Raw genomic sequence first — 16646 nt, 5'->3', positions numbered from 1 at the left:
CTTGGAGGCATATTATGAAGCAAGAATTGGATGGGTTTCAGCATTTTCAATGACAAGGACAGAATATCAGAATTAGCAGCAAATATTATTAACACGAATGGAAAAAGGGCATGCAAAAATGTTGTATAACATTAGATTGGATTGAAATGATTCGAGAGAGAAAACAAAATCATGTTATGTGACAGGGAAAAAGGGTTCATCTCCGTACCATCTGGAAAGGGTCTCAAGGCATGTATGGCTTTGGCTTCAGTTTAGAAATTACTGTTTGCATTTTCTGGAGGCCTGGATAAATAGAAAGGTGCGTGCAGTCATTCAGTTTCCACTCTGGTTACACAGCTGTATGGAATATACTCACCTGCTTGTTCTTTGCACAGCTGTAAATTATTAAATAGGATGCTGCACATGCATAAGTTAGACCTGATGTGCATGGTTGTTTTTTTGTTTTTTTTTTTTTTTTTAAATGTGAGAATTATTTGTTAAAGGGAATATTTCACCTATATGTAGGCAAGAAAAATACTAAGAAAATCCTGGGCATATTCTTTTATTCGGTAAATCAGATTGTAGGGCAATAAACATGTGAGTGTAGAGCTTTAAATTTTCAACATTTTGCAAGAGATTACAGCAGAAATAGTGGACGAGGATTGCAAAATACATAAAAGTTGGTTTTGTAGTAGAGAACAAGAAGCATAACTTCACAGTGAATTTCTCACTGCTAGGCAAAGACTGGTGACATCCTAGAAACATTTGTCTTTTTTTCTTCTCATTCATAACTGATGCAAAAATCTTTGAGTAAAGAGTTTGGAAAGATTTGTTATTTAACCCTAGACAGTGTTACCAGTTGAAAAGGCACACTTTTAATTTGACTTCATGACACCAAAAGAGAAATGCCCTTGTCACAAGCTTAGAAAAGCAATTACAGGTGGTGATTTTTCAAAAACAGTGATGTGGTCTAAATAACAAATTCATTTTCACAGCAGGAAATGCTGGGTTATTTTATAATGAGTGGTTTTAGTAAATTTCTTTGTCAATATGCTGTAATTGTTGCCTGTTTTTGTAATATCTGTTGGCAAAATTTCATTCTTTCCTGGGCCTCCTATTGTTTTTGTATTTCTTGTCTTAGAGACCAAAATTAGATGATTATTCTCACAGTATTGCATGAAACAGGATTTAGAAAGTGATTAGGTAAATTCATGAGGAGAAAAAAAATCCACTACGGTCTGTTAACTACAAAGATTGCTGGAAGTTGCACTGATGACAGATTGCTGTGGTACCTCCTTTCCTTTCAACCATCCTCAGGCTTCTACCATTGAGAGAGCACTACAGCTGATCTGGTCCAGTTCTGAAGATCTGTAAAAAGGAAAAAAGAAAAGAAATGCAGTGATTATGACTGCCTGCAGTTCTGGCTTTGAACTCTGCCAAGCACAAGGTCATCTACTTATCAGGTGATTCTACATTTTACTGGAGTAAACCTCATTAAAAACACTGAAGCTTTAAAGCGTGTCAAACTTCCTTTGATGCCATCTACACTGTCTTCTTTTCCCCCCAGTATTTATTCTGCCCTTAGAAGAAGCAGATTGCAATATAGAAAGAGCTCACCCCACCTCCCACTGCTCCCTACGAAGGCTTCTTTCCAACTGATCTGTCATCCATCTCTCTTCTGCATCAGTATTCATTTCCAGATTGCTCAGGTACAGTTCAGATGAGCAATATTCCTCTGCTCCCCACTTCACCAACTGCTAGTTATTTTTAAGGAGGATGTGAGGGATACCAGGGTTGCTTTGACTGATTGTGCCATCTTAGGTGCAACAAATAAAGCACTTGAGATGGTTATTAATAGAACCACCCTGATCCATTCTGATCAGAATGTGTCAAAACAAATGATAATGAGGGTTCAAATCCAAGATTTAGTTTGGCCCTAGCATAAAGCCAGTATTTTGACTGAAGCTCATCTTTAATTATCATCAAAAGTACTTTATACTTGTTTAATCGAGAGCTTAATGTTTTGGACGTAAAGGTGCTTTGGATACTTACTTCAAGAGGCTCATGTTAAAGCTTAGAGTATCCTGTCTCTTAATTAGGGATTCAGTTGCTATCTCGCCTGACACTGGCTTTTATTATGTCATGAAACAAGATCCTCCTCTTAGGAACTGTAGCTCTGAGATAGCTTATCCAAGATTTAAAAAGAAAAAAAAAAAGCCATTTTAAATGTAAATGTAACAAATTCAGTCTTTTTATATTACCAGTATCCAAGGCAAATGGAAGATTTCCTTTATTTCCAGCCTGCCATTGCATTTCAAGTCCAGGAACTGCTCTTTAATTCAGACGCGAGATTTGTCACATGTATGCTCCTTCATGCTGCATCTGCTTCCCTGGCTTCTGGTTTTCATGTAAATGATAGCTCTCTTAATCTTCAGAAAGTGAAAAGTTTGGGATTGTTGTTACCACATTTGTCATTTAGCGCTCACTCACTTAACTTTCCTGTACATTTTCTGAAATAGTTTTGCCATCCTTCATAAGGCAGCCTCCCCAAGGCCCTCTTGCTTGTTCCCACATCAGCTCTCTTAGAGCTGAAGATGGTTTTAGCTACTTCCCCTAATACATTTCAAGTATAATTACATGATGATCAATATGTTTTAGATGTTCCACAACCTCAGATTTTAATTTTTTTTAATGCTTGGCTCTCTTCCTGGGTTATTCCAAATCAGGCTTTGGCTGACACAAGAAGCCTCAATAAACTGCATTAAAAACAATTTCAAATTTGTGGAAGGGCTCAATGCCTGTAGAGCTGATGCACACTTTAGAGATGAACTCATCCGAGTGTGGAGCAGGTTGGCTTTACTTTCCGTTGGCAGCAAGCAAGAGAACGGCAAACAGAAACATTAATTCACAGTCTTGTTTCTGTTCCTCCCTGGTAACAGGATTTTACAACAGGCTTCCTGTACCTGTATTGATTTTTCTGGAGTCAAAGAACAAAAAGATAGAGCATGAGGACTCATGTGACCAGCCTTTAAGCAGGTAGTTTTATCACAGCGTGTTCTTGCACAAATTCAAGCATAAGGACGTGACCTGAAGATTTTCAATGAAACTAATAATTGCAAACCTAACTGTGTACACCCCAGCAACATATTTGTATTACTCTGCCCAGCTATGTAAGACAAATAGCTGCATTACTGAAATCTTCATAAGAACTATCAGTAATAGATTTATGCTGAGAAAGCACAATGCTGCTATTCCTGCCTTCATCCTGTTACAGTTTATTTAATAGTCTGGTTTCATACTATACTGTGCTGCTTCTGTTCAGAATTTGTTCAAAGCAAGGAAAATATGAGCCAAATTTGAATGCACCTACAAACATTACCTCATGTTTCATCCTGAAAATTGTCATTTAGAAGAGCAAAAGCGCCTTGTAGTTTCACAGGCATTTTGCCACTTGGAAAGCTGTGTTACGCAGCCTTACCCTTGTACATAAGCATAATTATACAAGGCATACGACTTTAGGAGAATGGGCTAAATGAACTGCCTAGAGAAGAAGATTAACAATAATAAAGAGAAATATTACTTTTAGATATTTTTTTTCCCTCTACCATTCAGATTATCTGTCAAAATAGTAGATAAAAACCCTTGGCAGTGGTGTGATTTAAACCTTTGTCCTTCACATTCAGTTCCGAACTTCTGACAGAGAAAAAAATTCAAATCATTCTTAATCAAAGGATAATTTTCCCATTTTAGGGCAGGCTCTCTTCTTGTAGCTTCAGTAATGTACCGAAGGGTGGACAATTGAGAAGGGAGAATTCAGGTCTGCAAGCTGACAGAAGGGAGGAACCTGTCTGCTGTCCTCAGTACCTCAGTAAATCAGTTATAAATTCTACCCACCAACTGCAGTTATTCCAGCAGTTTTAAAAGCACGGCTGTGAAACCACAGCTGCCTGAAGTGCTGCGTTGCACACTTCTACTTGAATTTACTTATTGAGCTGTCTGTCTAACAAATGGAAAAACTGAAGTAAATATTTTCAATATGAAATTTAAAACTTCTGTGAAATAAGCCCCAAAGAAGCTTGGCTTCCTGAATCTGCAAAAAATTTCTCATCCATACAAGGTTATTTAATCCAAGTCAATATTAAAAAATTCAGAGAGATGAAAACTGTCATATAAAAGTGAAACTGAAGTTCTTTGAGGGCTACATTTCCATCCACTGTTATTTTTACTGGAATGAGCAAAGCTTAGAATACGGTAATTTTTTTTTTTTTTTTTTTTTTTTGGCCAAGATTTTGACTTAACAGCTTTCAATCAGCAGCATTTTCTCAACAGCATTTTTATAAAGGAGTCCATGTGCATGAGCACAAGCAATGCGTTTTCTGCCTTCAATACTATGGTCTAATCAAGACAGCTCAAAGGCAAATGCAATCTTTCAAGCAGTCAATATATTTTTTTATTTGAATGTAATGTATTGAAACTACTAAGATTTAACAGAAAGCTGTAAATGCGTGCAGTGCCAACCACATGAATTATAGCCCTTGTTTTTATGACAGGATCACTATGTTTATCACCAGCATTGCTACAACCCTACACACTTCTGCTATAGGAAAGGCAAAATATCTTAAACAAGGGGTATCTGCAAAGGCAAGAAACAGTCAATAGCATACTAAAACTGCACACTTACAGTTTTTTAAGAGTTGAAAACTCAAGTACACCTCCTCTCTACCATGACCTGCATGCTTCTTCATACTGTCTCGTACAAGTGGGAGAACTGTCAGTTTCTACTAGACTGAGTGAGAAATTCTACCTATGTGGAATGTAATCAATGCACATCACGTACTATGTCTATAATAAAAGTCTCCGTAGCAACATTAAGAACAGTTATTTTTAAATGTTCCACCTTAGTCTCATGTTCATGCTTTTTTTTTTATACACAAATGTTAACTGTTTCCACTGCAGATGCTGCTGTGAGCTCATCCAGCAGAACTCCATTGTTGAGGCATGAAAAAATGATCCCTACTTCCCCCCCCCCCCCCCCCATAGATTACTGCAGGCTTTTTTCCTTTGCAGTAAGTAAATATTGTGTAACTGTTTATTGACATGCAGCTGGTCTGGAAAATTAACCTGTAAAAACTTCCTCTTCTCGCAGGAGGAGTAGGGGAATAAGAAAATACAGCAAAATTAGTGAGGAATACGTGAGCCCTCAAATGGATTTTACACAATCAATGGAAAACAAATAGAACAGCAAATAGAATAGCACAGAGGCTATGCTGGCACACTCTGCTGAGGTCTGGGGAGACAAAGGAACAGGTAAGGTGAGGAGGAGGAGGAAGAAGCTGGAAGGCACCTTCCCAAGCTCCCAGCTGCTCATGAGCACTGCAGCAGAGGAGAGGCTATGAAAACAGAGCTTGGGAAAGGAAGAAGGAACAGAAAAAACAGTTGTGTTTATCTCAGGAATCAGAAATGGCTGCTTCTGGAGGAGGAGCAGGAAGAGAGATAATATTCTTTTTCTGAGAAATGAAGCAGCGTGTTGTTGTTGTTTTTTTCCCTTGCATGCCTGTCCTTCTGACCTGTTTCCCAAGAACTTCATCCCCCGCTGAGGCAAACGTAAAGCTGATTTAAGGCTGGCATGGGTTTCCAGACCTCCTCATACCTGGCATTCTTCTTTGTTATCTAAAGCCAGTCCTGTCGTTTCCCCTGGTTTCTCACCCCTACAGAAGGGGAAGTGATTTTCAGGGAGAAATGCAGATCTTAGACAGCTGAATCAAGCAGAAAGCAGGCTAAGCTCAGAGCTGTATTTAGTGTAGTTGCTGCATTTCTGCAAAGGAGCAGAAAGTGCTACCTTTTCAGTGCTACCTTCTCAAGACACAGCCAGCAATGGCCAATAATAGGAATAATTTATACACTGCAGTACACAGGAATGACATCAGGGTAACACAAGCATATACTGCACAAATCTTGGATTTGCTAATAGTATATAAATATGTGTTTAAATAGTATGTAAATAACAACAACAAAATTCTGGACTTTGTTCATAGACTTCCAAAATGCTAATCTTTCATTAGCTTAAATGCCTAAAACAGTCTCAGTTTGTACTGAGTTGGAGGAGCAGGGAGCACAACCCAGGGAGAATGAGACCGCATTCATCTTTTACACACACTGTCAATATACACACCTCTCTGCTCAATCATTGGAGGGGCTTAGACTCAAAGGACATCAAAGAGGAAGAGACTGCTACAATGAAGCACGTATAAATTATGAGATAAGGAGTGAGACTGGTTTTGGCAAGAAGTCTTGTCAATAACAGGGTGTGAGCAAATGCCAGAACAAGTGAAAATGAGCTCTACCCCATATCTCTTTAGGAAGGACCAGAGTCCTTTAACGTACACAAAGAGGTGCGTCCTGGTGCTGATTACTACTCTGTTCTGGATTGCAGTCATCTAGGAAGTTCTCCTTCAGGACTGCCTCACCCTTTTCTCTTACACCTTTAGCTGGAGCGTTTTACTGGGAAAGCCTAGGAGAGCCCATCAATGGCATTTAGCTGAGCTGTCTGTATCTCTAGGAAAAGAGCAGCCATCAGCAGCTCTGTAAATGCTTAATGTAATGGGTACAGCTACTAACAGCGTGTGGGGGAGGAGAAGAGTAACTTAAGATGTAGGACCAACTGCAAGGTCTGTTCAGGATCCATGCCAGAGAGCAGCTGGATGAAGCCTGCTTCACTGTAGGTTCGTAGGCAAGTCTGTGATTTTACATAGGAGATTTGTGGGCATTAATACTTCCTCCACACCAGTTGCTCAGTATATCTGATGCTGTAACACGATCTTGCCAGTTTTCTCCTTGGTTAAAACGGCACTGTCAAGGACATTTCCAAGAATATGCTAAGTTAATTGTGAAACCCGCTCAAAAGAGTGAAAATATTGCTTTTCTACAAAGCCATATTCTTCTTACTTTCCTACAGCTACTCTCATCAGCATGACTCTTCCAATAGCAAGTGTGTTTCTAAGTATTTTTTCTTGACAAGATGCACTTACTGGCAAAAACAGTTCACCTGGCACAAGATAGTCACCTTTAAGAGCATGCACAGGTTCCAGTTTAGGTGAAGGAAGAGGTCACAAAAGCAGTGAAGAGAGTCTGTTAAAAAGCTATTGCTGCTCCGCCACACACCATTGACTTTTCCCATCTACTTTCTCTACTTTTAGTAGCAATATTGATAGTATCACTCCCTGTGACTGGCTTTTATGTGTGTGTGTGCATATGTATGTGGTGTTACTTTCTTTTTTTTTTCTTTTTTTTTTTTTTTGTCACAAGCATTATCTACAGAAATAGGTTTCTTTCCACCTTGTTCACTCTTTGAGCTCAGCTTGTTAGTCTGTACCTGGGCTCCAGCTTTTGGATGGATTTGGAGCCTGCTCCATCCCTACATTTAAGTACATTGTTGTAACTGTTTGGTTATCAGACACAAAGGACAGTCCCATAAGTAGCCACACCAGGTCTCCTGCCCTCACTCTCACCTCAGACTCAGTTAAGTTGCTTCCCATCCTCCATAGTTTGCTGTTACCCAAATCCTATGAAAAGACTGAGCTTAGCTCTGTAAGACTTCAAGTCACACCTGATAAATGTACTTAGGAAAATTACAAGCTGTTTAGATAATTTGTTAATGAAGGTCATGTGGGCACATCTGGGACAGCTCGAATAAATACCCTTGACCTCTGTTTTTGTTGGGGGAGCTGAATGTAGCTCCCTGTTCAGGTTTCACTGCAGGAAGCTATGCTATGCTCTATCAAAAGGGCCACAGGCCAAGTGATGGTGCTGCGGTCTCTCACACTGCACTTTCTTTCCCTGTGGCTTAGTGACTCATGCTTCACACTTCCTTTTTATCCCACTTTGCAGCATTACGAAGAACCCTTTTGTAGCATAGGCAAGCATTTAGAAACGCTCGGTTCTGGTAAACAATAAAAAATGATTCTTGCTAGCTATTAAGATGTCAGATTCACAGCTTTTCTGAGGAATGCATATCTTCACTCAAGCACATCTCCTCTCCGTAGCCCACCGCTCACACGTGGGGCCCAACTGTCAGCAACTGTACTCAGCAACACCACTGCTGTACTGAATGCTTCACTAGTCCAGAATCCCTGATGAATGATGGGAATTCGCAATAACTGATTCTTATCATCTGAAGATTTTATGCTCAATGAATTTAATGCTTTTTTTTTTTTTTTTTTTTTTACTTACTTTTATCTGAGAACAAGACTGACTTTTTTTTTGGCATTGCCTTGGTTCATCCTGTTTTAGCTGGCACCTGCTTGCTCATTAGCTCATCTAAGTCTTCAGCTGGTCTACTGACAGTGTGTGTGTTATTGTCTACAATGATGAAATACAAGGAGGAAAACTTGCCAACTTGTTATTAGTAAGTGCCTTAAGATGCCAATGAGTAACACAAGAGTTTGCTGGACATGTAGATCCAAATAGACACTATTAGAATTGAGAGGACAGTCACAAGAAAATATATTTTCTCGTAGGTTAAGAATGTAAGAATGGAGGGAGAACTCCATCTTTTCTTATCACGTATGGACTGGACCTTCATCCCCCATACACACCTTCCAGAACAGTGGGCTCTAAAACTTAGTTCTTCTTGAGTATACTGAAAGACGCAAAGCCATATTTTATGCAAAATAAGTCAGCATCAGAAAGTCAGAGCATAGAACAGTAAAGAATACTAGATCATTATGTCTTGCCAACATTTGTCCACTCAGATTTCCTGTAATGTAACACTAAATCTAGCAACAAAGTACCGGAAAACCTAAGTGCAATTCCTTCATAGGCAATAACCTGCCATTATACCTTGTCTGAATGCTTAGTTTCAGTACTACTTATTGATGTTAACAGGAAGGCTTTATAGTTGTGTAGGCAAACTCAAGCAATTATTGCAGTGAAGAGATATTTCAGCTTCTTCCCTCTTCTTGCCCCAGAGTGAGCCCCCACTGAGTCAGCCCCCACCACAAGAAAGCTTGACCTCATGCAAAAAACTAGACAGCATCAGATGCCTTTTTTCATCTGTAGCTAATGATGCAACTGCGTCATTTGCTAGGGAGTGAAATCCACATTTCTGTACATCTTTTGAAGAGCATGACTGTTTTCCACCACTCAGTTAAGTTCCCTCACTTGTAGATAATGAACTGGTTTTTTTTGTTTGTTTGTTTTTTTTTTTGTTTTTGTTTTGTTTTTAATGACAGAGGTTCTAAGAAGGTAATGGAAAGAAAATAAATGAAAGCCAACATCTTTTTGCATTCAGAAGAACCTGTGAGAGGTCCAGGTAAAACCAGCATTGAATCCACTCACCCCCGCTTCCCTTAGGGGACCCACTTCTACTGGTGGCATTGACATCAGCACAGAGCAACTAACCTATTTCCCAGTTGTCTCAATAGTTGAGAAACTGCTGGATAGATGCACAGATTCTTCTAGCTTAGGTTAGTTCATGGTTATGTGCTTTACCAGCCCTTTTATATTCCTCTTATTTCTTCACTGAGATCTGGGTTGGTCCCCTTATATGGCCCTTAGGGTCAGTGCTGCATTTTCTTCTCAAGGAATACTCATACATTATTTGGAGTTCCAGTGTATAATGGAACAGAGCTTTCTGGCACAGCAACAAATAAATAAATAAAAATAAAATAATTTTTAAAAGAACAGTTCAGGTGCTGTTTCTTTTTCACAAACACTATTTTCTTTTTTCGTGATAGTTTTAAGAGCAATAAGCAAAAAATGAACTCAAGCCCTACTAACATAACTGTATTGCTACCAGTTGCCCCTGCTTAGGTTTGGTACTTGCCTTTTCAGTGCCTACATGAAACAGATAACAATGCAGTTTTATTGTTCCAGTTGTACTCAACACAAGTTGACCTTGTCAAGGGAGCTGGGCAGTGCTATATTGTGTATTTATAAAAAAAAAATAAGAAAGAAGTCTTGCATCTCCAACATCAGGTAGCAGTAGTGATCTTTCCTCCTCCCCACAACAATCTCAAGGCTTGGAGAAGGATTGGAGCATCCAAGAAGTCCAGCACATTCCCAGACAGTGCAATACATCACCAGCTCACTGCCTTTTATCTCCTCGGTCAGTGGCCACTCTCTATACTTCTTCTGTAGATGTGTCACCTAAGGACCATATCCATACCAGAGATTTGAAATAACAATAATAATATAATAATCCAACCATGCCTTTTGAGTCTGATTTCTTAGTGAACTGCCAGGCCTGCTCCAACCTCCAAGAAAGAAAATCTCACTATTTGCATTGTGTTCAGCCAAGTTTAATCCTATTATTTCCTATAGTATGACAGATTTACCCCTACCAGACTTACTGTCTCATAAAAAAAAAAAAAAGCTAGAGACCAGCCTTGCTCCCTTATTTCTTTCTTCCTTCCTCTCATTCAACCAGTTTCACCACCCAACCTGGCAGCGATTACATAAAACTTTCCACTTCTAACTCCTCCGTTACATCCTGGTATTTTTTTCAGATTTTACTGAAAAATCTGACATATGTCAGTGGCAATCTGTGCTGGCTCATGGGATGTTTAAAACCCTGTTACAGCAGGCTATCCAGGCAATGGCTCACACAGTGGCTCAGAGTATATGGAGGCAGTCACTGTTTAATAGCTTCTGTTTCCTTAGCAAGAACCAGACTTGTGGATAAAGAATTCTGTTCAGCACATTAAGAGAGAGATAGTAACTTCATTACTGTAATATTGGAAGTTTTTTGGGTGTAATATTTATGATTAATTAAGAAATGATCCCATTTTTTTCCTGAAAGAACCAGAGTAATGATTTTCTGAAGATACCTATCTTAGTTAGAAATTAATATGATCTACAACATGACTAAGTACTAGCAGAATAAAAATAATTATAAGCATTTGGTGCTTTAGCATTAAAAGATATGAGCTTGCTGCCATCTGTGTCCTATTTGGAGCCTCAGCATCTTTTAATCCTGAAGGAGGACTAGCATTACTAAGTAAGTAAACAAGCATTACAGGAAATGGGAGAAGGGAAGAAATGAGAGCCATCCTTATGATGGCAAAACAAAAAGTCACATGTTACAACTGTCATCACAGTGCCCTAAAGCCCCCACCCTGAGCAGGCTGATTGGATGGTTTATTGTCCTGCTATCTCACAAAAAGTATTAGCAGGATCTGAAGGGCTGGCTTATTTGCCTATGCTTTTTAGTTTCTATATGTGCGTTTTTAGACTCTGTACACTTTGTCGCTTCTCAAAACATCCACATTCTAAAAGCAAACAGCAAGTAATGAGCAGGGCTTTTAACCCAACAGCTATGGGCTGAAGGTTTGGCTCAGTGCTCAAGCGCCTTGGTGTAACGCCCTGACTCAAGTGCTAATCAAGCACATGAGCATCATAAAACAGGCAGGAGCATTTCAGGGTTCAAAAGCAAGGCAGTTCCTGCAGTGTAATGAGTTACTTACCGTGTGTCAGTGGAGCCAGATGCTCTTGGCCTGTCCCGTGTTTGAGGAAAAATGTGTTCATTGACATGTCAGCAAAAAAAAAAAAAAAGATTTAAGATAATGCATTTTTGCCATGTGTTTGTGAGGGTCTGGAAGTACACGTGTGGTTGAGCCCCCAGCCTCAATGAACACACAGCGGCTCTTTACCCAACAGTAACGTGATTATCTGCCTGAACCCTGGGCTGAACCGCAGCAGTCAGCTCAGCCTGGAATTCAGCAAGAGGCAGGAGGCTGTCAGGGCGTCTGTAAATTTAACTTCTTACATTGCAAGTGAGAAACACTATTCTACTGAGGATTTACAGAGTCACAGCGTCAGCACTTTGGTTAAGAAAGGCATGTTGTCTCTTCAGGGAGAGCTGAGAATTTCCAATTTCACATTTAGTAAGTAGAAAGCATTCTGTGCGTAGGTGCTGATGTGTTGTGTTCCTGGCTGCACACAGAGCTGGTAGGTATGTTCTAACACAGTAAGCAAAAGTAGCAAGCTGCTCTCTAAATATTCTGAATCCCACGAAACAGCTGATTCACGACTCCGAGGCCCAGTGCATATTCTTGATCAGCAACCGAGTCACTCTGAAATCCTGGATCAGCAAGAAGTGAAATAGTGTGGCTCTGATCCAAGAAAGTGTGTGTGCATGTGGCTGCTCAAGGTCAGGGAGCTGTTTGGATGCTTGAGGTATGTGCTCTGCTGTATTTAGCACTTTGTGGGTTGGAACACTGAGATAACAATAAGAAAAAAATCACTCATGAAGTAGGGTTGCCAAGAAGGGGTTGGGCTACAAGATCTCGTACCTCTTCTAAAACTATGAAAATAGTGCTGCTAAAGTTTTAATCAGTGTCTGCATTGGGAAATTGTGTATTTCGTACACATCCCCTCAAAACCAGGCAAACAACCAACCAACCATTATCAGCTGTTTCCTGACCCCTTCATACACAAACCTTGAATCTGTAAAACCTCTGTACGGTGAAAACAGCCTCTTTGTTCAGACAGCATTGTCAGAAGGTAAGAAGCCAAAGAGAAAAAAATCATCCAAGAGTCCCAAAGCCCTTTAAGAAAACTGATGGTGGTGATGGTGCTGGTGACACCGGCAAGTTGGTGATGTGTGCAGGTAATCCAAGTTCTTCCATAAGATTTTAACTCACTTATTTGTGGAGCAAATAAGGCTCAGCCCAAATGGGGCAAGAATACTCCACTGTGGGGGCAGAGCAGAGCGAGGGGTCCAAAGAAAAGAAATTCACAATACCTCTAAGTAGCAACAAATCCAAATTGCTCTAGCACAACCAAAATTGCTACAGCTGTCTCAGGTTGTGGCCACTGGATGTCACTACTGATCCATTTCAGGGTACCAGCAGATTTTTACGAGAGCAAAACAAAAACCATCTTAATTGGAGAGAATGAAATACTACTTTAGATATTAATATTGTTCATGAGAACTTGTTAGCTCATTTTATTAAGTCAGCATAGCAAGCCTGTCACCATGTATACGAATGCAGGGCAGCATACACACGAGTGTTTGTCTTGCATTGCCAACTTTTCGCAGGGGAAGAGACCTTGGCATTGAAAGGAAGAAACTTTTTTGGGGCAATGACATCACATAAATGTCAGCATGGAAACACCAAGGCCAGTATGGAGCAAGAGCATGTCCAGGATCATGGGCTGGGGGACCTCAGGTGGGAGCTAAGGACCATCTGATCATTACCCCATCTTTCTGCACTAAAAAACAATCCAGATCTACACTCTTGGGGAAGAGATATTTATCCTACATATTATAAATTTTTAAAAGCAGTAGAAAGAAAGCTCACTAAAGATTGATTCTCTGTAGAGCACCTCTATCATGCTGGACAATTGCATAGATATGGAGGGAGAGGAAGGTCTGCTTTGGTACACTTGCAGTAAGGAGGTAACTGAGATGGAGGATGAAAAGATCTTTATCTGTGATATTTTTGCTCTGCTGGCATCCCCACAGACAAGAAGGGAGGTGATCTGATAGGAATAGAAGAAATGAGGCACCAGGGAGGGAAAAAAAAGAAAAAAAAGAAAAAAAAGAAAAAAAAAAAAAAAAAAGGAGGGGGACTATTTATCTATTTTTAAGAAAGAAAATCTTAGAGAAATCATATATACTCAGTAGAGACTTGTAGAAATTAACAATTGGACTCATCCAAGATTTATCCCCTATGGGCAAGCAGAGGTCCCCAGGTTATTTATATGCCAGCCTAAATTTTTTGGAGTAATTTTTGGAGTGTTTTGAACCAGTTTGGGGTGAGTGATGTTCAGGGCAGCCCAGTTGTTTTCAGCAGCAGAGCTTTGGGTTCTTGAACTCCACTGCAGGCTCTGGAGAAGCAAAGCATGGCCTTAGAGCATCCTGACCCAGCCCAGGAGACCAGACTGGTGTGGATTACATCAGCTTGATGAACTGCTTGATATACCTGGATAAATATAGTGGTGATGAGCTCTCAACTATCTAACAGAGCTGAGGATCTAACAGGACTGAGCAGAGGCTCTTTGCATCACCAGGCTCAGCAGCAGCCTCACAGCCCACTGAGCTCATTGGAAACCTGAGAAACTCATCTGATTTCTGCTTGGAAGTTCATTTTGATTTAATCAGTCTGGCATTTTGCCAGTGGAAAATTTTTCCACTCTGAAATTTGCAGGCTAGTTTTAGTGAAAGCTAATGGACAACACAAGGAGGTCTTCTGCACAGCTCCTTTTTGCCTTCTCTTTGCTTACATGCAGAACCATATTAATACCATGAGGAAATGACATTACATGCAGAGATATATTGGTGTCATGCACAAGACAGGTACTTCAGTTACTCAGATGAATTTGCTCAGGAAAGAGTCATATGGGATCTGTCCCATGTTCAGCCTGATCTACTGGTTGATAATTTTGCCCAAGGCAGTGGATTGGAGCTCAATGATCATTAAGGTCCTTTCCAATCAAAGCCATTCTATGATTCTACCATTCCATAAGGTAGAAAAGATGAAGGGAAAAAAAAAAACCAAAAAACAAAAAACCAGAAAACCCAGAACATGCAATGACCAGACCTGCACCATTTGGTCATTGTGTCTTCTCTATGCCTGAGAAAGCTACTGCACTTCTGTCCCGCTGCATGCAGTGGCTGTAGGTGCTGGAAGCTTTTTAATAGAGAAGTAAACAATGTAAGTGAATGGATGCTGGAACCACAGCCAGCAGCCCTTATGCTGTGCCAACACATCCTTCAGCTCTGCAAGTAGTCCCATTGGTTTCAATAGGATTACTTGCAGGGTAAAGCCACTCAGCCTGAGGCAGGGAATCTGATCCCTTGTTTTCAGCTGAAGATGTAAACTCTGGGACAAAGATCATTTCGATTTCACAGAGGCTCAGCCTGGCTTTCGCTCAAGCTAGGGGAAAAGGTGACCCTTCTGTAAAGCAATATATTGCCAGAAAGCCATTTATCAGTCTAAAAAGGAGATTTAATATCAAGCTTAAAGTCATATTTCATAAGCTTCATTTCAAAAATCACACTATAGATTAGTAAAGACAAACATTCCTAGCAGGAAAGCAAAGAGACAGAACTGGCCAGAGCTCTCCACAAGGCGTTGGCAGGACCTCCCGAACCTTAAGCATCAGCTGCACGCTCCCCTCCTCTTCTGGAAGCATTGCTTTGTCCCATGGAAACTTGAGTACGTAAGATAAAATGTAAGAAACTCTCACCAGCTCTTTTTATGAGCGTTGTAAGAGATGCCAGATGATTATCTGAGGCCTTCCCAACAAACCCGCAGCTACAGGGGGAACACAGGGAGGCTGGCAAGATAGGGAAATCCTGTAGCCAAAAAACTCTTGGAGAGAGCAATTTCTCCTCCCCCTTGTAGAGACCACACTTAAATATTTGCGGTATCATAAATATGCTCTTCTAGTGTGCACTAATAGGTCTCTGGAACACATCTGGTGTTGGTGGCTCCGGACTGGCTTGGAGCAAGGTAAGGAGTGTCCATGCATGTACTGAGGGTGTGGGGCTCAGTGCTGCCTGGTTGGATCTCATTCTGCTGCCTGGGGTTACAAAGTGCAGTTTTCTATCACTAACCTTGATTACTATAGATAAAGTGTAATATATGGGGAGGATAAGCTGCTACCATAGGGATAAAACAAAACAGATTGCTAGATGCTGATAGGTTGTATGGCCACTTACACATGCACAAAATTGATAGAATATATTCTCAAAATCGATGATAAAAATGTAACTGGTAATGCTCTGCTTTCTCTCAAAATGCAGTGATTTTATTCTAACAGCATCCCATGATGAACAGCAGCATGAAGTCTTAGCTCCCTTCTTCCCCTTTTTTATTCAGTTTCTTTCTATGGAGAAGGGGACTTTGTTTCCCCATGCACTCACTCTCTCTTGTGCTGATTGTGGCTTTAGAGAAGTGCCTTCAGTCCCAAAAGCTGAGGTCCTTCCCTTGGAAGAAAAATAAAGTGAAAGGTGTGATGGGTTTTCCCTGTGCAGGTGCAGTGTAGGAAGATTTTAATGACTTCCTTCTTGTCAAAAGCGTAAGTGGATTGCTGTGCCCCGAGTGTGAGAGCAGAAGTGATTTCTTCTCAGGTGTTAGGAGGTAGGAAAGAGAATTGCAATAACCACCTACCTCATCAGCGAGGACACTGAGATGTGGGATCTGTGACCAAGCAAAAGTGAACCTGAGTCACAGGAACACTTTGTGTTTATAGGGCAGCTTTTATCAGAGAATGTTTTACTGACTCAGAGAGGCAGAGATAAAGACACAAACTGACACCATGTCCGACTTCCCCCAGTGACATCACAGAGCCGAAGTTAGGGTTTGGCCCCACATGCTGGGCTTCCACATCTGTTCCCTCACAAAGGGAGATTGAGCTCCACTGAATAGATGGTAACTGATGCACAGAGATCATGGGGACTTTGTCCAAAGTCAGAAATTGAGCATATTAATGAAAAAGGACCCAAGAGCTTTGACTTTGCATTCTAACCCTAAGAAAAACTTAATTTGGCACAAGCAGCTGCACGATCTTAGGGCTTCTGCACGAGCAGGGAGTAGTTTGCTTAATGAAATAATATCCCAGGCACACACAAAGAGCAATTACTTGCTCTCCTATAAACCCTCATGTATTCATCTAGAAAAAATGCTCATGACTCAGTCATCTGGGATGGTTCAAGCTGC

General features: G+C 40.5%; 1 long non-coding RNA gene across 2 annotated transcripts; it reads right to left on the bottom strand.

The window, feature by feature from the left end:
* Positions 1–525: 525 nt before the first annotated feature.
* LOC128077774 (uncharacterized) lies at positions 526–15183 on the bottom strand. Of its 2 annotated transcripts, XR_008205178.1 has the most exons (4): positions 15004–15183; positions 11442–11471; positions 2241–2408; positions 526–1347 (listed from the first exon to the last, which is right to left on the bottom strand). It is a non-coding gene; the product is annotated as an uncharacterized LOC128077774 (long non-coding RNA). The 2 variants fall into 2 exon arrangements; XR_008205177.1 differs by lacking the exons at positions 2241–2408; positions 15004–15183 and having other exon boundaries at positions 11442–12113.
* Between the last annotated feature and the right edge of the window lie 1463 nt (positions 15184–16646).

The sequence above is a fragment of the Tympanuchus pallidicinctus genome, unplaced genomic scaffold (assembly GCF_026119805.1).
Source record: "Tympanuchus pallidicinctus isolate F22 unplaced genomic scaffold, pur_lepc_1.0 scaffold16, whole genome shotgun sequence".
NCBI lineage: Eukaryota > Metazoa > Chordata > Aves > Galliformes > Phasianidae > Tympanuchus > Tympanuchus pallidicinctus.
The sequence above is the reverse complement of the archived record's forward strand: the minus strand, read 5'-3'. Positions and strand labels throughout refer to the sequence as shown.